General features: G+C 40.8%; 1 long non-coding RNA gene across 2 annotated transcripts in view; it reads right to left on the bottom strand.

The window, feature by feature from the left end:
* The window catches only part of LOC140089861 (uncharacterized), a 75,589-nt gene extending 70,620 nt beyond the window's left edge, over positions 1–4,969 (bottom strand). The window contains exons 1-2 of one of the 2 annotated variants that reach the window (XR_011850063.1): positions 4,907–4,969; positions 1,645–1,947 (exon numbers count right to left, since the gene is read on the bottom strand). This is a non-coding gene — a long non-coding RNA (uncharacterized lncRNA). The remainder of the gene's footprint in view (positions 1–1,644; positions 1,948–4,906) is intronic. The other variant, XR_011850064.1, reaches the window with a different exon arrangement.
* Positions 4,970–21,425: the final 16,456 nt, after the last annotated feature.

Raw genomic sequence — 21,425 nt, 5'->3', positions numbered from 1 at the left:
AAATACCGTGCTCAGTCTGAATGAGTCGGACCGTCCGACGACACGCACCCCAATTTGGGTCGCATGGAAGCCAGCGCAGCTGTGCCACCAAGGGGTCGCATGTGACAAAATCTCATTGCACACACTTCTTAAATACCTGTGCAAGCTGTTTTAGCCATGAAGAACAGGAACAGTCTGACTTAAATGCGTCAGAAAGCCCTTAGTAAATGTGCCTCGTTACATGATCACACCTCACATATGATCTTGCATATTATCTTACATATTACCTCACGTATAACCTCACATATTACCCCTTATCCCTTGCATATTACTTCTTATTTATTCACATATTACTTCACATATAATCTCACATATTACTTCATATCACTTCACATATGACCTTGTATTTTACCTCACATATTACCTCACACATAAGCTTACAAGTATACAAGTATAGCCTAAAGTAAGCAAAGCTCATAGCTCATATTAATGACATGTGGCAAAATAGAAACTGAGGTTGGTTGCTAATTGCCACAGCAGCTAGCAGACATTGGGGCAGATTTATCAAGTGTCTGAAAGTCAGAATATTTCTAGTTGCCCATGGCAACCAATCACAGATCAGCTTTCATTTTACGAGTGCTCATGAATATTTTAAAGGGGAGCTGTGATTGGTTGCCATGGGCAACTAGAAATATTCTGACTTTCAGACACTTGATAAATCTGCCCCATTGACTTTTGAAGATGGTTGTTAATTGGAAAGCGCAAGGTGAAAATTTTGACTCAAAACCTAGTCTATGACACAGAGTCACAGGGAGTGGCTGTGCAAAATTTGGTGATTGTAAATGCGAAGGTGCAGATTCTTTTAGCAAACATACAAACATACATTCACTCATCTTAGATTTTATAAATTCATTTTGGAAAGGTTTTTTTAATGCCATTCACCATGCAGGTCCAGTAATGGGTAGGGTTTATTGTACATATTGTTTTGGACACAGAAAAACCAAATGAGCGGACCTCAGGGGAGTGCCAATACAATAAGTCCAATCGTGGAGCCGAAGGATGCAGAAGTCACTGCAGTCATGCTTGACCATGAAATGTAAGGGGTTCAGGGAAGAATTAAGACTGCCATGGGCCCTGGGCTTTATGAATATTATAGCCCTTACAATTCTGGCATTCACATCCTACATATGTTACTAGAAACTGGTTTCTTGGACAAATGGAGGATGCGGCCCTTCTGTCTGCTATAAATTTGTGATTTCAGGACCATTGGAAGACTTTCAACGTTCCTGAAATGGCTCTTCTGTACATGTGTATTGAGATCATGAACAGATGTATGAAGATTTTATGGGTGAAGGCTTCTCAGTGGTTTGGGTGGCCATGGACTCCCTAGAAGGCATGGGCCTTGTGCTAGCACCAAAGCCGCATGTATAATAATCCACTTCTGAAGGGGTTATCTCTGATAAAGGTTTTTACAGTGAAGTGTCAGCTATAAATACCTTCTACGGTTACTTCCTGTCATACAGTACTATTTTGTCAACGTCAAGAACCTAGTAAAGCTATGTAGTGCTAGATCTGTGCTTATGCAAACTACTCACTACATTTCTCTGAATGGATCAGTTTTTCAGGCTTCTGTGCTGCCTGGATTGATAGATCCTGGGAACTTACTTTAGGGAAATCTGGGAGAGAGTTTGAGCTTGTTTTTTATACAGCTGTGGTTTGAGTGATGGAAGGCTGAACCAATTAGTTGCTGGGGGCAGTGGCCATTACTCCTTTTATATTCTTCCCAGTTCCATTGGGTGTTGCTGGTTATTTCAGTCTTCTCTTTGTTTATATCAAGTGCTATTGCTATATTGTTTCTATCCTTTGTATCTGACCTTCCTACTCCTGAGAAGCTACATAGGTTTGACCGCTTGCACCAATTCTAGCTGTCCCTGTGTTGTTTGCTGGACAGGTACGTTGTGATAGCACCTGGAGGGGAGGATTGTACAATAAAAGTTCATAAGATTATTTCGTACACTATCTCTTACTGGCCAATCATTTTTGTATGACTTGATTATAACTTACATATGACTCTGTATAAAGGGAAAGATATAACATTTCATTAAGATAAATTCACTCTTCATGGTCATTGAAGCATTGAATCAATGACTTTAACCCCTTAAGGACGCAGGGTTTTTCCGCTCATTTCTCACTCTCCAACTTCAAAAATCCATAACTTTTTCATTTTTACGGATACAGACCTGTGTGAGGGCTTATTTTGTGCGTAACAAATTTTACTTTCCCGTAATGTTATTTATTTTAACATGCCGTGTACTGCGAAGCTGAAAAAAAATTCCAAATGTGGAAAAATTGAAAAAAAAACGCATGTCACGTTCTTGTGGGCTCAGTTTTTTCGACTTTGACTGTGCACTCAAAATAACACCTCAGCTTTATTCTTTGGTTCTGTGCGATCGCGGTGATACCAAATTTATATAGGTTTTATTGTGTTTTAATACATTTTCAAAAATTAAACAAATGTGTACCAAAAAGAAAAAAAATTTGGCCATCTTCTGATGCTAATAACTTTTTCATACTGGTGCACTTTTTCATACTGGTGCACGGAGATGTGTGAGGTGTCATTTGTTGCGAAATGAGGTGACGCTTTCATTGCTACCATTTTGAGGTCTGTGTGACATTTTGATCATTTTTTATTTCATTTTTTATGTGATGTAAAAAGGTGTAAAAGTCGCATTTCGAACATTTGGGCGCCATTTCCCGCCTCGGAGGTCACCGCCGGCTGTAACCGTTTTTATATTTTGATAGATTGGGCATTTTGGGATGCGGCGATACCTAATATGTTTGTGATTTTTACTGTTTATTATGTTTTATATCAGTTCTAGGGAAAGGGGGGTGATTTGAATTTTTTAAACTTTTTTTTTCTTTTTTTTCCCACTATTTTCACTGGCCACTGGCTCATTGTAACGAATCTGCAGAAGCCATGTAGCCTCGTGTCAAAAGAAGACCCGAGGCTACCATAGCTACCATGGCGTGGCGATCGTAAAAAAGATGGCGCCGCCCGCACGCCGCCGTCTTTTAGACGCCGCCGGCGACTTTGCCGGCGGCAATGACAGGGTTAATAGCCGCGATCGGTGCAAGCACCGACCGCGGTTATTAGCGGTGGGGGTTTTCTGCAAAATGCAAAAACCCCCACCTTTGTATGAAGAGGACTCAGCCCGTGAGCCCTCTTCATACACTCCTTATACCTCTGCGCCGTAGAGCTACCACGCAGAGCGTTAAGGGGTTAATGAGTTTGTGTTAAAAGCATAAGAAATCTTCATTGTGTGAAATTTCCACTTGCTGTATATACTCCAGTATAAGCTTAATTTTCAGCACAATTTTTGTGCTGAAAAAGCCCCATTCAGTTTATACTCTAGTACATAAAAATGCAGAGTGACACACATAGACATGCCTCTGCCCACACGGCTGGGAAGCTGCAAGTTCCATGAGAAGAGCCATGGGGATAAAAGTAAGCTATACGTACAGAATATATTATTTGAGCTCTGCTGCACACTATTATTCAGGGGGCTCTGCTGAATACTTTATTATTGAGGGGGCTCTGCTGCTAATTGTATTAAAGAGGGGAGGGAAAAGTACATTTTATTTTTATTAATGAGGGGGCCCTGTTGGGCATTTTATTATTGAGGGGAGTTTGCTGGACATTTTATTAAATTGTAGTTTCTGCAATTTCCCCCCCAGGCTTATACTCCAGCCAATATGTTTCCCAGCTTTTATGTGGTAAAATAAGGGGCTTCAGCTTATGCTCAGGTTGGCTTATACAGAAACTCCAAACTTACTTTTGTGACCTTAAGGCATCACTGACAATGATTAAAGATTTTTCTATGTTGTAATCAGATGACAAACAATTTAACAAGGACAAATAAAACTTGGATTGTTAATATTTAAATAGTTAAAATCTATATCACTATACAAGCTCTATATAGCTCAGTTGTCTATGCTTCAGCTCACTAACATGTAAATACATATTTCCAAAAACATGCTTGATAAAGGCTCTACGTGAGCTGAAACGTTGCACATGGAATAAAGACATCCCATCGTTTTCATCACTATCCTGGAGTGCTGCCTGTTTTTGGAAATATATATTTAAGACGCTCTAGCCAGAGGGTCAAAGACTTTGCACCCAACTAAGTTGCTGTGCTGCTCTGGACTTTCCAACATTTAACATGTAAAGACAAGAGAACTAAAATGTGTACTGTAATATAACCACACATCAACTTTGTACTTAAACATAAATAGGAAGAAAAGAAAAATACTTTATTTAAATTAATAGACAAATAAAAACACTTAAAAATCAGAATAAATCTGGCCACAGATCAACTACCTCTTATTAGGAACAGGTAAAATAACAGGATATACACAGTAATGTATACATATGACTCTAGTATATAAAAAGTATATTGTAGTATATTGATATGCAAATGTTAAACAATCAAAATCTAGCAAATATATGATAATACTATGATGGAGCCATAGACAAATTAAAGAGATCTAATTCATTAAAATAATATGAGAGTGGTATAACCAGCTACATTACCATAGTATTGTATTAGCAAGTCCAAGGGGGGAAAGGAAGGAACCCCAATCGTATCGCCTGGTATACAGGCTTCCTCAGGGGATACCAATGTTTCTAGAAGTGTGCTTTATATATGGTAAAGAGCTTTTTGGTGAAGAGCCAAAAAGAAGACTTCCAGATATTCATAAAACCTACCATCCTATGCATGCGTTCCAGAGCTGAGTGCGTTCCACTCATAAATGACCAGTTACGCACAGTAAAATATGTGTGTCGGACATGCAAAACACCAATTTATCCAAACCTGTGTTATGAAGACCAAAAAGTAATATGTATAGTAACAAACTGTGGTGAACGCACCGTCCATTATCTAGACTGGACGCTTGTCACTCGCACAAGTCCCCCGATGCGTTCCAATGATCTACATGCATTCCATTCATCATGGAACACCTCTGAGATGTTGCCATAGCGAACACACCCATATTCATGTGGCAAGCATGCATAATGAGCAGTGGTTGCAAAACCCAACATACGTATAACCTAAAAAATATTTTTCTAGATATTCTAGTGCTAAATATATAAAAGTGCTTGATCGGAAATGTTGCCAAAAATCAATAATTTATGTGACCTAAAACTTTAAATAAAAATTATAATATATTATATTGTGCTATGCCATATAGAAAAATATTTATAAGAGATATATAATAATAAATAGTAAAGTGCAACTATCTATTCCCAATAAATGATGAATGTAAATATATATTTTATGCAACCATACATGTCCAGATATACGACTGCATCGTTAATTGTGCTATAAATACAAATAGAAAATATACAGAGTAAAACAAATTCATATCCCATAAACCAAAACCGTTGTATACATAATACGTTGGTTCAAATAAGTATATATAAGACATGTTTCCCAGTAATAGTAATATTCACATAATTCAGGTGTTGCAAATTTGCAACACTATAATAAGCAAACATCTACAGTGCATTGAACAATAAGACTAAAACCACGCAGAAGACTTTATATATTTGGCCGTAATGTGCTAGCCTTATTGTGCTAGTACAGTAGTGGTTATATCATTTATATATGTGTCCAGTAGTGCAACAATTTTTTTTATAGAAATCAAGTACATGCAAAAAACTGATCTTGCTGTAATTATGATAAACCCAATTTAACAGTCCTATAATAAGCAAGAATATACGGCACATTGCACTAAATGAACAGAACTGAAAACATGATCAACTGTGTTATATTACATATGTATAGAGTGTGAGACACTGAAGGGGTTAACTGTGGATGGGCGGTATGTTTCCCCTGGCTTTTCCTACTATGCAAGGCCTTAGTGCTGAGTTTGTGTTGTCCAGCACCTTGGACACAGGTGATGGGAGCAGCCTAATCAGGCTGCATAAAGCTGCTGAGCAGAGCTGAAAGCGTTGTCTCTCTCTGAAAGGAGGCTGGAGAGCACACAGCCCTGACCTCTGTGCCTGGAACAGTGAAATCTTTTTTTGTTAGTGGTGAGTTAGAGAATCACTGAATAGTTAGCACCCAGACGGGTAGGTTATTATTTGTTTTTGATGCCTGAATGTAAAGGCGGTTTTATTTTGTTCCTGCTGAAATAAACGCAGGCTAGACCTGTTTTGGACTGTACCTTGGCTTCACTGTCTTGAACTGCATCACAAAAAACCCGCTACCACGGTCTCTACTGGGCCAAATCCTCCACAAGAGTTATACAACTAATTTACCTGAAAAATCTCAAGTACTTGCACAAACATGATCTTAAAGAAATTATAATAGACTCAAGTTGACAGTCTTATAGTAAACTAAAATATACAGTGCATTATACTGAATTAACAGAACTAAAGACACAATGGGGCTTATTTACTAAGGGTCCCGTGGAAACATTTTCGTCGGTTTCCCAACTTTTCGGGCATTGCGCCAGGGATTGTGTAGACGCAATTGTTTTGTGTCACAATCACGCCAGCTTTCACGAGACACAAATCGTGGGGCGGGTTGTAGGACGATCCGACGGATTCGTACTACGCACAGGATTTAACATTTAAATTTGTGTCGCAAGCCATGCACGTACATACACCTGGAAGAAGAAGGTGAACTCCGGCGGACCAGATCGGAGAAGAGAGAGATGAAGGAAATCGGCCGCATGATCTTCATGAATCGCGGCAGAGTTCGGGAATTACGCAGGGACCGAGTAAGTAAATGTGCCCCAATAAATTATATTGAGGCAACCAATCACATAGAGTAAATTTAGTCATATAGACACCAATGTAAAGAGCCCACAAGACAAGATGAACCTCATCTATGTATTTATTTAAACCACATTGTGACATTAGAGTTATGATTGTCTCATATATACGTATCAGGGTGTACAGCGCATTTTCCTGAAATGGATAGTATTTGCACATCTGTTATCTTAGTGTGGTTAAAGTAGACCTGAATTTATAATCCTAAAATAAACATACACGGCCCATAACACTATGTAAATGTGGATGAAATTTGGAAGTTATATTTAGGCAACCAATCACACACGTAATAAAACATATACTGAAATAAAATACCCACCAAATAACTTAAAACAAGTTGATATTATATTATAGCTATCAAGATGGTAAAATAGCTATACTAAACATTTATTTATGATGGTAAAGCAAAACATGCAATATCTTATGGTAGATAAATGATAAACACTCACAATGCTATGTATTTAATCAGCCAATAGAATATACCTTATATACTCGAGTATGAGCCTAGTTTTTCAGCACAAAAAAATGTGCTGAAAACCCAAACTCGGCTTATACTCGAGTAAAAAAAATAGGTTTTACCAGGTTTTTCTGGTAAAATTAGAGGTCTCGGCTTATACTTGGGTCGGCTTATACTCGAGTATATACGGTACATATGAGTGAAAGAGAAGCCTGAATAGTGTGTACTAGATTGTCAGAATATTGCATGGTGGCATCATGGAAGGAACAAACATGCAATTGACTCTCCACCCAGGCTATCAACACATACCAAATTTTATATAAATTTTTATGACAATATAATCCATCATAATATAGCTATAATTGATAAATGACCACTTATATACAATATGTCAAGGTGAATCCTCACTAGTAAGGTGACATCTGCATGGACACAGACAAAAAGAGGATTTTGCTGAATTTTTGAAGAGAAAACCATGTTGACATATCATACTGAAATGCATACAGATGAAACCTACACTGACAAAGTCATTTAGGGAGGCTAAATTCCAGAGATGAATAGTCATTGCTGTCATCAGGTAAAAGAATGATTCTTTTCAGAGGAGATACATAGGATACATAGACCAAATATAGATATGGGGGCCTGAAGAGGTCTCCTGAACTGGATAACGCGATTTAGTGTAATCATTTGTTGGACCTTCTCTAGTCCCAAAATTCTGAGATCTCTAGATCGTCCCCCATGGTCTTATAAAAAGCGAGAAGCCACAGAGGTGAGAGCTCACTATGTCAGCTCAGTAACATGCCCGCACACTTTGTATATACATATGCAATCACTGGCACAAACACCTAAATAAATGTGGGCCAATGTTTTCACCTCCATGCTTGAAAGTGGGGATGGGGTTCTTTGAGTCATATTCAGCATTTCTGTTTCTCTAAACACAGCGAGTTTAGTTGATGCCACAGAGCTTAATTTTTTTTCTTCCTTATGATCAAGGATGAGTAGATAAGGAGTGAATAACTGGTCTGCAGGAGCCAGAATACTTAATGGTTGGTAGGGGATCAAATACTTTATCTCAGCGAAATGCAAATAAATTTCTACAATTTATATAAGGCGATTAAAATTAAAATCAGTGGGTAAACTTACAAAATCAGCCAGGTATCAAATAATTATATACTTCACTGTACACTCCAGTCTGTTTGTCTATATGTAAAGTGATTGTGTTCATTGTTTATGGACCAAAAAAAGCAATTACAAGAAAGTATATATATTTACACCACATTACTGCTAACCATATTAAACCTCATTACAACACGGTTGGTCATAGTAACAAAACAGTGGAACCTCTAGTCTTACAAGATATGTGCTTGAGTTAGTAAATTATATTGACTTACTCCCGAAAATCAAATAGATTCTGATAGCTACCAGGATCTACATCCTGTATATAACCATCAGACTTACAATAACACTTAAGTTACTGTCACGAAAAAGAAAGAATAACCATATGTGGGAAACATCAAAGCGTGAGACCACACAAGCAGAAAAATTGCTTGACTGATGATGATTTATAATAATTTCTTTACACTTGCCTTGTGTTTTCCATTCCTGAAGGACCCCATTTGGTCAGGTGATGTCTCTCTCATTTTGATCAGCACACCATGACAGAACTGCCAACAGGTCGCGGCACACATATGAACATAGCCTGTGGTTACTGATAGCTAAATATGTAAAGTTCCATTCTTCAGCATTTTGTGCTATTGAAGCAATCTAAAGGGACAGCCCATTATAATCCAACAGATAAGCAGTATGCAGGGATCTGCCCGTTTCTCTCCGGCTCACGAGAAGCTTGTTAAAATTGTAGCCCGCTCTGCGAGCCGCTGAGAAGCGGGCCTCGGTCCAGCTCCCTACCCCAGGAGGGCCGCAGAGAATGGGAACCTGCGTATGCTTGTGATCCCATCTCACAGAACATAGCAGGCCTTTGAGATAGGAAACTGTCAGCTTCCTCCAATGCAGGCAAAGCTATCTAATCACATCCACCTGCTCGTGGTCCCTGCCTCACAGGCCACAGGTCTGAATAGGCCTTTGACCTGTTATGCGTCTGACTGGGGAAATGACTTCTGACTACTGGGGCATGGGTGATGGTTACTGTGGGCATAATTGCAGGCTACTGGGGACATGACTGCTGGCTACTGGGGGCATTAATACTGGAGGCATTACTACTGGCTACTGGGAGCATTATTACTGACTACTGGGTACATTGCTACGGGGGGCATTATTACTTGCTACTGTGGGCATTACTGCTGGGAGCATTACTACTAATGGCTACTGACGGCATGACTATTGGCTACTGGGACCATGACTTCTGATTACTGGGCATACTGGCCATTACTGGCATAAATGCTGTTTAATGGGGACATTACTACTCGGGCCATTATTAATGGTTTTTCCCCCACTGTAGGTGTTTTTGATTTTGTGCATCAAATAAATATTACCTTATCCTGGACAAGCCCCTTGCAGGATAACTTAAAGCAGTTTTTCCACAAACAAAAGTTATCCACTGGCATTGTGCATGTGCCATGCGTACAGCACTTGTAGGTGAATCCGGCATGATCAAGAACATTCGCTTTACAGACTGTCATAGTTACTGGTGTCTCATAGCCCAAAATAGCTTAAAAAGTAGGTGGTGTGGCAGAAAGAAATAATGAATGATTATTCAAAATGGAAATCGTCGGGATGTGCGGTCCGCACATATATGAATATTAGTAAATATTCACTGTATGCTGAAAATGTGTTTAGATTATCAGGATACAGATTTATATACACTTGTGTTTACCTTCTGAACATTGTACAGCATCTGACACATAAAAAGAGAGGTAGAGACAGATCAAAGATGAGATGATGAGACGCATATTAAACACAATGGGGGACAGGTATCATAGTTTTTTTTTTTGGTGAATTTTTGAGACATTTGGCAGCTCTTTTTGCACCTTTGTATAATCCTGTCTTTTTACTTGTGATACATGTTCAGTTTCTCCTATCCTAGCAGGCGCAAATTTTGAGACTTTTTGTTGCTATTGTCTCAAAACTACATGGACACAAGGCATGTGAGGGGGTTATAGTAGTGGACACTACTGTCAATTTTGGATTTGAGGCTGTGTCCTGCATTTTTAAGCACTCTTGTCACACCCCATGGAGATTACGACATATGAGGTTGTGGTCACACGTGGTGTTAAGGGTGCGGGCACACATTGGAGGTCATTTACTAAGGGCCCAATTCGCGTTTTCCCGACGTGTTCGGGACGTGTTTCCCGAAATTGAGAATTTTGAGCAGGAGAATCAGCTTACTTAAGTTCACCCAGGATGAAAAAGGTGCAGTTTTGACCATGCCCAGGGCACTGGCAGACAAGAGTTAACAGGAAGAACACATTTAACAAATAGCAATCTACAACATTCGTATCCATCTTTTTATGAATTTCTTTAATTATTTCTGTTTTGCAGAGAGGTTTTTCCACCAGCAGAGGGTGCTGCAGTGTGTACATATCCTTACAAATGTCTGCTGTTCTGTGCCTTGCTAAATGAAGTGACATTGATGGCAATCATGAGGAGACAGACATTGTTAGCAGCCCTGTGTTTGAGAACAGAGAATTTGTAATACAATATATATTTATATATTTTTTAATATTTTTAAATATGAATGTTGAACATTGAAACATATTAGTCTGGGACAATGACTTACCTCTGAGATGAATACGTGGTCACTTAGCTTTTGTGACATGAGTATTTCAGAGGTAAGGGTGTTGTAAAAGTGTTACTCAGAAACCAAAGAGAGCTAACACCTCTTTTTGTGTGCAGAGCTACCCTAGTTTACTCAAAGTTAATATTTATATATACAGTAACTGCGTCTAAGACTCAGGTTCCCAAGACGGGTGATTGTTACAATCTTCTATCATAGCCTGCCAGAATTTCAGATCCCAAAACTTAAGAAGCCATAGATTGTGGAGCAGGACAATCAGAGGGTGTTGAGAGATTTAAATAAAAAGCATTCTGTTAATCTTGGACTATAATTTCAGAAGGTGGGGGGAGAAAAATTTTAAATCATGTGCTGGAAAACGAGCAATACTGAAGGGAGTTTCCAACAAGCAAAACAGTGGAAACCCCCTCTGTTTTAGGGTACCCTATTTTGTAAACCACACCCCTCCAATTATTTATCAAGAGGTAAAGTGGGCATTTCGACCATACAGGTGCTTTAAAAAATGAATGCAAAGAGGCTTGTGCAAGTTAAATTAGCAGTGTGACATTTTAGTGCCCAATATATTGGACCGTGCTTGTTCTTGTATGAAACATCATGGGGCGTAGGGTCGCGGATCGCACTTTCGTCGGATTGTTCTCGGTTTTCGGGATTTGCGCTGCTTTGACAGATATTTAACAGGGGTTTGCACTGGGATTGTGTTGCACATGATCGGATCATGGCGCAGTTGCGCGGCTTTCACGCAACAGAAATTGGGGGGGGGGTGCCGTCTGACGATCCGATTGATTCGGACTGAGTGTGAGATGTAAGTTTCAAATTGTGTCGCAAGACAATGCACTTACATGCACCAGGAAGAAGAAGGTGAACTCCAATGGACCTTAGCAGGGAATGATCTGTAATGTGTTGCTATTATTATGTCACAACAACAATACACAGCAATGCTAACTATATTATACATACTATATGGGCCAGTAGGAAAGTCACTCAAGCTCAGCTACTATTCAACAGAAAGGGAGCTTAGCTACTGAAACAAAGCCCTGACACTACACAGAGAACAGAGCTGTTAGTAGTTTTTGGACAGGTGGGTGCTGTGAACAGCTATTTGGTGGCTGTGCCAGGTGTCAGACTGAAACAATTTTATATTGCTGATCTATTCTCATTAGTATGCAATACATTTTTAAGTAAAGCATATTTCCTATTTTAGTATTCATTTGTCTTTCACTGCCTTTTACTGCATAAAAACTTTGTGACAAAGCATGTTCTACCAATCGATTGCATTTCCCTTCTTGCATGTTCTTCCCACGGCATCATATTACCAGAAGTCTTGAAAGAGTCCTTTAGATTGTTTTCTCCTAGGTAACCAGGCTTCTAGAATAATCCACAACTATTCCACAAATTAACCATGTGTTATGGGTCCTAACAAATTGTACAGAAAAAAACACTTCCTTGGGTTCCTCCACAAACACAATCTTTTCTTTGAATTAAAGGAAATCTACCACCAGGATCAAGGATTGTAAACCAAGCACACTGAAATACTGGTGTGTGCCCCCTCTGGCAGGATCCACTCTTCTTTAAGCTTTCTTTATTCAAATGAGCCTAAGGGGCTCCAGGCTCCATTAACACTACATGGAGACCAAAGCCCCTCAAGCGGATCTGCATAATTTTAAACGTCTTTTTTTAGAGAAAAAACAGGTCAAAGGAAGAGAAAATCCTGACAAAGATGGTGCACACCAATATGGTTTTCAATCCTTCATCCTGGTGGTAGATGTCCTTTAAGTGTTTGGAAAAAATGAGCATGCATTGTTAATAAAGTTTTAAATTGTAAATTTTTTCCTGTCATCCAAAGTGCCATACACTAAACATGCTAAATTTAATAAGGCACAAATAGACCAGCAGTATTATATACAAAGCACAGCACAAGCACATAAAGCACATAATAATAATTCTTTATTTATATAGGGCACACAGGTTACGCAGCGCTGCACAAAGCATGACAAATTGGACATTTTGTAGATGACAATAACAACTTACTACTTTCTATTACTTTAGACATTAAAATTGAAAATGCTAAAATAGGATTGCTAGTAAGTCAAAAGGTACCATTACACTGCACCGCAAGTACAAGACTGGCCTGATGTTAGGGGAATGTTAAGTAGCTTAAAGAGTGCCAAATTGAAGCTGTTACCCCTGTGGATTTCAAATATGAAATAAGGAACTGCTCTAATTGGACTGTACAATATTTTACAGAGTTGTGACTTGCCAAGGTGAATTTGGAAATAGGTTATGAGTTACAAGCAGAAACTGACCCTCTTGGAAGCAGTGTGTGCTTTTGTAGAGCATAGCCTCCATTACATCTAAAGCAGCACCAGAAGGTAATGGCAAGTCTATGAACTTTTATACAGTGAACTGTTGTCTGTTGTAGTGAGAGTAATCACATAGCTCATGCACCTCTTGGTACCACTTGAAATTAGAGTAATATCTAAAAGTGTTGTGTATCTTCTTAAGAAAATGTATATTTCCTGTTTCCACCAAAAACACTGGGGGTCCTTTACTAAGGGTTGCAAGCTGCACTTTCGTCGGACTTTGCACTTTTTTCCGGGATTGCACAGCTTGGACAGGTATTTAAGAGGTGTCTGCACTGGGATTGTGTCACCCGCGTCCAGGTTTTTGGCGTAGCTGCGCTGGCTTCCGTGCGGCACAAATCGGGGGGGGTTCTGTCGGACGATCAGACCGATTTGGACTGAGTGCGAGATTTAACTTTCAAATTGTGTCGCAATCCAATGCACTTACATGCACCAGGAAGAAGAAGGTGAACTCTGTCGGGCCGTAAGAGGGGTAGCGTCAGATGCAGGATACCGGGTGCATGATCTTAGTGAATTGTGGCACAGTGCATTATCGTCGGACAATGCACTTTCTGTGAACTCCGCGGACGGGGTAAGTAAATGTGCCCCACTGTGTAACATTCCAATTGGTATACAAGGCCAGTGAAACTTTGCTGAAACATCTCATGTGAGCAACAAGTTTCTCCTAGCAATGTCAAATACAATATTTCATTGCTAAGAATTACTTGTTTGTAATATAAAGGCTTCTCAAATATGATGAATAATGCCATCCAAACAGAAGAACAGGTGCAGCCAGATGAACACACCTTTACAGTTACAGACTTGTTGGATTCTGTTCCCTGGCACATGGGCAGAGAACATTTGAAGTCTTTCTTTTTATCGGTTTTCTCTATGTGTTGTAAAGGTCAGTGATTCTATTCAGTGTCTACTATTTACATTACCTCTCCTGAAAGCATTGTATAACTGGTAAAATTTTATTTTTTATCTGTGTAAGATTTTAATGTAACCAGTAGCCACAGATTGGCTCTGTCCCATGTCCGTGTCAATGTAGGCTGGTTGGCTATCACACTTTTACCCCTGTACTGATATCTTTCCTGTTCCTTTTATCATCATGACTGACAGCATTCTTTCTCCCTCCTGTCCCATGTCAACATTTATAAGTACAAGTCACATTTTGAAATTACCCGAAACCATTACATATTGTTTTTTATGTAATAATTCCTTTATTTATATAGCACACACAGATTACACAGCGCTGCCCAGAGCTTGCCAAATCCGTCTGTCCCCAACTGGGGAACACAATCTAATCAACATACCAGTATGTTTTGGAGTGTGGGAGGAAACCGGAGGAAACCCATGCAAACACGAAGAGAGCATACAAACTCTTTGCAGATATTGACCTGGATGGGACTTAGGGGCACAGCAGGTTAAAGAATGATCATTCTAGGCAATAGGGATATGAAGCCAGTGTAGCTATAAGAGAGACCTGCTGAAGTCAGAATGTTGGTGCAATGGGTAGCATAGTTTTATTGCAGAGCTGAAATACAAGCTTTAACTCTAGACAACCTCTCTATGGAATTTGTGGTGTATGATTGCAGTTATTAAGTTTTAAGCCTTTTGTAAATAAGTATAAAAAGGTATCATTGATCTTAAAGGGAACCTGTCACCCTGAAGGCATATTATTGGCATAGAAATATTACCAATCACATGTATAAGTATAAGTATGAGTATAAGCCGAGACCCCCAATTTTACCACCAAAAACTGGGAAAACCTATTGACTCGAGTACAAGCCGAGGGTGGGAAATGCATTGGTCACAGCCCGCCCCCCAGTATATAGCCAGCAAGCCCCCAGTAGTATATAGCCAGCCTGCCCCCTGTAGTATACAGCCATCCTGCCCCCAGTAATATACAGCCAGCCCATTCTGCCCCAGTAATAAACAGCCAGCTCATTCTGCCCCCTGTAGTATGCAGCCAGCCCATTCTGCCCCCTGTAGAATACAGCCAGCCCATTCTGCTCCATGTAGTATACAGCCAGCCCAGCTTGCCCCAGTAGTATACAGCCAGCCCATTCTGCCCCCTGTAGTATGCAGCCAGCCTATTCTGCCCCCTGTAGAATACAGCCAGCCCATTCTGCTCCATGTAGTATACAGCCAGCCCAGCTTGCCCCAGTAGTATACAGCAAGCCCATTCTGCCCCCCGAAGTATACAGCCAGACCATTCTGCCCCCTGCAGTATACAGCCAGCCAACCTGCCCCCTGTAGTATACAGCCAGCCCATTCTGCCCCCTGTAGTATACAGCCAGCCCATTCTGCCCCCTGAAGTATACAGCCAGCCCATTCTGCCCCCTGAAGTATACAGCCAGCCCAGCCTTCCCCAGTAGTATACAGCCAGTCCATTCTGCCCCCTAAAAATACAGTCAGTCCAGCCTGCCCCAGTAGTATACAGCCAGCCCAGTCTGCCCCAGTAGTATACAGCCAGCCCATTCTGCCCCCAAAGTATACAGCTAGCCCAGCCTGTCCCAGAAGTATACAGCCAGCCCATTCTGCTCCCTGAAGTATACAGCCTGCCGAGCCTGCACCAGTAGTATACAGCCAGCCCATTCTGCTCCCTGAAGTATACAGCCAGCCCAGCCTGCCCCAGTAGTATACAGCCAGCCCAGTCTGCCCCAGTAGTATACAGCCAGCCCATTCTGCCCCCTGAAGTATACAGCCAGCCCAGCCTGCCCCAGTAGTATACAGCCAGCCCATTCTGCCGCCTGCAGTATACAGCCAGCCCATTCTGCCCCCTGAAGTATACAGCCAGCCCATTCTGCCCCCTGAAGTATACAGCCAGCCCATTCTGCCCCAGTAGTATACAGCCAGCCCAGCCTGCCCCAGTAGTATACAGCCAGGCCAGCCTGCACCAGTGGTATACAGCCAGCCTATTCTGCCCCCTGTAGTATACAACAAGCCCAGCCTGCCCCTGAAGTATACAGCCAGCCCATTCTGCCCCTGAAGTATACAGCCAGCCCATTCTACCCCAGTAGTATACAGCCAGCCCGTTCTGCCCCCGAAGTATACAGCCAGCCCAGCCTGCCCCAGTAGTATACAGCCAGCCCATTCTGCCCCCTGAAGTATACAGCCAGCCCAGCCTGCCCCAGTAGTATACAGCCAGCACAGTCTGCCCCCATAGTATACAGCCAGCCAGCATTTAAAAAACAAAAAAAAGCTTACATACTCACCCTCCGACGGCCCCGATGCACAGCGCTGCTCCCCCGATGTCATTGCGGCTCCTCTTCTGGCTTCCCGGCTCCTCTTCTTTCTTCTGTAACAGGCAGCAGGACGCGGCGCTGCGCATCGGGGCCGCCGAAGGGTGAGTATGTAAGCTTTTTTTTTTTTAAGTATTTTTTTTTTTTTAAGTATTGACTTGTGTATAAGCCAAGTTGAGGTTTTTCAGCACATTTTTTTGTGCTGAATAGCTCGGCTTATACACGAGTATATACGGTAAATGTGTTTGGCCCACAAAAGCAATTGAGTATCTAGGAATTCTCATTGGTAAATTGATTGAAAAGATCATTAAATTAAATATGAAAAAACTCATGTTAAAATGAACAGGGGAACTAGATAAACTTGCTAAACTAACCTCTTCGTGATTAATATAACAAAAATGTGTACTAGTACGGCGCGCCGGGTCCCGGTGCATGGAGAGGGCTCGCGGGCCGAGCCCTCTCCATAGCCAGTAAGTCTTTGCTGCTTTCACCGCGATCGCCTCCGGCAATGCTGCCGGAGGCTTCAAAAAGATGGCGCCACATCTTGGCGCGGATCTTCGCTCCCCGATGACGTCACGGGGAGCGGTGATCCGTTGCCATGACAGCATCGGGCCTCACGAAGGCCCGAAGCTGTCTCGTTTTAACCTATTCATTACAATGTGCTATCAGCACATTGTAATGAATGAGGAGTAAAATCCCCATATACTGCCATATTGCAGTATGGCAGTATATGGTAGGATCGATCAGACAACCTAGGGTTAAAGTACCCTAGGGAGTCTGAAAAATAGTTAAAGTAAAAGTAAAAAAAAGTTAAAAGAAAAAAAATTATATTAAAAACACCTAAAAATTCAAATCACCCCCCTTTCCCTAGAACTGATATTAATATTAATAAACAGTAAAAATCCTAAACACATTAGGTATCACCGCGTCCGAAAATGTCCGATCTATCAAACTATAATAACGGTTTTTCACTGCGTTTAACCCCGTAACAGAAAATAGCGTCCAAAGTCAAAAATGAAATTTTTTTGCCATTTTGGAAAATATAAAAAAATTAATAAAAAGTGATCAAAAGGTAGCACAGTCCTAACAATGATAGCAATGAAAACGCCATCAAAAGTCGCAAAAAATGACACCACCTACAGCTTCGTACACCAAAGTATGAAAAAGTTATTAGCGCCAGAAGATGGCAAAATCAAAAAAAAAATTTTGTACAGGTTTTAATTTTTTTAAATGTATGAAAACATTATAAAACCTGTACAAATGTGATATCCCTGTGATCATAGCAACCCAAAGAATAAAGTAGACCTGTCATTTGGGGCACACAGTGAAAGCTGTAAAATCCAAGCCCACAAGAAAACGTCGCAAATGTGTTTTTTCACCATTTTCACTGCATTTGGAATTTTTTTCCCGCTTCCCAGTACGTGCCATGGAACATTAAATACCGTCACTACGAAGTGCAATTTGTTACGCAGAAAATAAGCCATAACAGAGCTCTTTATGTGGAAAAATAAAAAAGTTATAGATTTTTGAAGGTGGGGTGTGAAAAATGGAAGTGAAAAAACTAAAAAAGGCCAAGTCGTTAAGGGGTTAATACCGCATTTCTTATACCTGGTGAGATGCATACCGCTTAGATTCCCACAGGAATATTGGAGACGTGTACAAGATTTGATTTATAAATTTATATGGACAGGCAAGGCGTCGGATACAGAGGAAGATAACGAATACTTCGACAGAAAAAGGTTGGATGGGAGTCCCTGATACTATATCATAAAGCAGTTATTATTGAGCAGATGAAGTGTTTTTGGGATAATAAATGCAACAATACTTGGACCAAAATAGAAGACGCAGAAATTGTTCCATTCACGGTAAAAGGGGCTATTGTATTAAGATATATAGCTTAAATATATATATATATATATATATATATATATATATATATATATATATATGGAGGTAATCCCGCCAGAATTTAGGTGGACTGTAGTAAGAATGTTAGCAGAAGTAAGAAAGACCATAGCTCTTCATTGGAAAGATCCTAAGTGCCCAGATGTGAAAGTAATCCTGAAGAATTTTAAGCAAGTGTTGCAATATGAGAAAGTTTTGAATGAGCCATACTGAAAACTACCAATTTTGATGGAAAAAGGGAGAAATTGGCAATATTCGCAGCAAACAATGACATACCGTTGTAAACATAAGCTGTTAGTGTAGCTTTTTTTTTTTTTTTCCTTTTTTTTGTTTTATTCTTTTCTCTTGCTGTCTTTTTTTCTTAGTTTTCTTGTGTTAACTACAGCCTCAATTCTCAGGCTTAAACAGGGGTATAGACAAGGGTATAGACATATTTATGTATTTAAAGATCTGTATATAAACGTGAGCTGACGCCACAGAGGGGTGGCAGCCAGGGATCAGGCATCCCTCCTAGTGGTTCCTAGTGGCCCCCGTCCATGACGTCACATAAAGGATAAAGAGCAGACAATGGTTTGAATTTGAATCCCAGCACCCAAGACTTCAGGGGGTCCTTGGCAGGGAGCCAGGTACGTTGGTATAATGACGATATTAGCTGATGTACACATGCCACAAACATGACAAAAGCACATATGCATTTGTCATGTTATGGGCTTTTGGCACATGTTATTAGTGTAAAATAGTGCATTGGTGACAGGTTCCCTTTAAATACATTTATGTCCTCCTGTTGTATACCATCAAGTTCTCAGTGACTCAAGATTTGTTTCATTATGAAGTAGCTATATGCTCAGATTCTCAAATTCTAATGTACTCAAGATGGCTAAGCTCTCTAGGTAACAGTCATTCCAAATATTAGTCATTAAAGGGTTATATATGCGATTCCTTCTTTATATGCCATTCCTAGTTGACATTAGTTTTGAAACAATCACTACACAAACAACTAGGTACATGATATACATCTTCATATAGCAACGGAGAGTTTAGCTGTGGGTGTTTAGCATGCTGTCTGTCATGAATAGAACAATATGAATCGTTCCAGGATGAAAGAGTGGGAAATACCCAACACATGTTCATTGGCGTAAATGTAGGGGTCAGCAGTTCTTGAAGCTGCTCTCTTTTCTGTTCTCATCACATCACAAAACAAACATGACTTCTTCAGTGTTAAAGGAGTTCTGTATAACGTATGATAACATTATGAATACAAATCTCAATACAACTAAAAACCTTTCTGTACATGTGATTGGTGTTTTAACAGCAGAATGTGCACATGTTCTTGTAAACCTCATTGAGATGAATGTAGAAAAAGCAGAGCTTCATGTATGTTTATTTTATAAAACGGCATTACACGGGGGTAGACACGAGGGCTGACGGGGGTAGACACACACAATAGACGCATTTGGCCTTTGCCAATCACGGCTGTGCATTACACATGATCTGTCAGCTGTGTGAATCAGTGGTCCACATTTATCAAAAACAGTGCAGTCTGTACTACCACTATGTGCAGTTTGCCTGTGAAGTGTGCAGATTCATGAAACGTCTTATGCTAGAACAGATTTATCATCCAGCATTAGACATTAGAAAAAGGAATTTGGTGCAGAATAAGACTGTCTAGTCTAACTATGCACTGTCTAACCTTATGACACTTTTTATAAATCTGCCCCACTATGTCCACACCCATGGAACTATACTAGAAATCCTACGGCTGAACATACTAAGAGAAATTTGGCTCTTAATCGTGCTTGCCTTTCTGGAAAAGAATACCTGGCATTACTATATTGTACAATTCAGGATCTTTCAACTAAAATGAGTATGGCCACTCTTTTGATGTCACTGAATAGTCTGCTGTATGTTTTGACAAAAGTAATAAACCCCGTGTAGACATATCACCGCCTTCATCTGTATCTCATAAGAGGTCATTTCGAGATACTCTTTCAATGAAAGTTTAATGTTTGTCACAGATGCACCCGCGATCCTTGTCGTGGATCGGGAGCACACCCATACCCCTCTATGTGCCGCTGTCCCCACTGCCTGGTCTCCCCTCTCCACGCTCCTGGCTGTACTCCTGCTAGGCTGCGTCCCCACTCCATGGGGGGGGGGGTGCCGGCTCTCCTGGACTTAAAGGGCCAGTGTCCTCCTGATTAGAGCTCATTAATCTGGCACCTCCCTTCCTTCCTCGCCGGATCTTCAGCATCATTTCCTGCTAAGTGAAAGCCCTCCTGAGCACCCTGTGTTTCCAGTGTACCTCTGCGTTCCTGTGTCTCCAGAGATCCTCCGTGTTGCTACCATTCCTGTGTCCTACCGTGCCTTCCAGGGTTCCTGTCCTGCTGTGCCTCCAGGGTTCCCGTCCAGCGTTTTCTTCAGTCCGTGCCAGCATCACCAGTGTTCCTCTGTGTGCCAGCATTACCAATATTCCTCCGTGTTTCCTGCTGTCATCTCAGGTTTGGACTGTTTCCTGCATTTCCTGCCGTACTACCTTGGCTGCCACCGCGGGCCTAGTCACACCCGTGGAACGACCTGGTGGCACCCCGCCACAGCAAGACCATCCCGCTTTGCGGCGGGCTCTGGCGAAGACCAGGTGCCACATAGACTCCGGTCCCGGGTTGCGGCTAGTACCATCATCTCCCGCGTTAGTCCAGAGGGTCAACAGCCTCTTACTTAAGAGACTTTATGACCCATCGAACTGTGACAACGTTTCTTTCTGAATAGCCTCTTATCAGTCAACCTGTCCATAACTGCCAATGATTCCTGCTCTAATTGAAATTGATTTGAACAGTTTCTTAAACTGTTTCTTAAAGTTTCTTTTTGTACAAACAAATTCCCCATGTGGTATGTTGTCAGCCATGTGTCTTAGAGCGTT

Source organism: Engystomops pustulosus, chromosome 1 (genome assembly GCF_040894005.1).
Source record: "Engystomops pustulosus chromosome 1, aEngPut4.maternal, whole genome shotgun sequence".
Taxonomy (NCBI): domain Eukaryota; kingdom Metazoa; phylum Chordata; class Amphibia; order Anura; family Leptodactylidae; genus Engystomops; species Engystomops pustulosus.
Note: the sequence above shows the minus strand (reverse complement) of the source record. Positions and strands in the feature narration are given on the sequence as shown.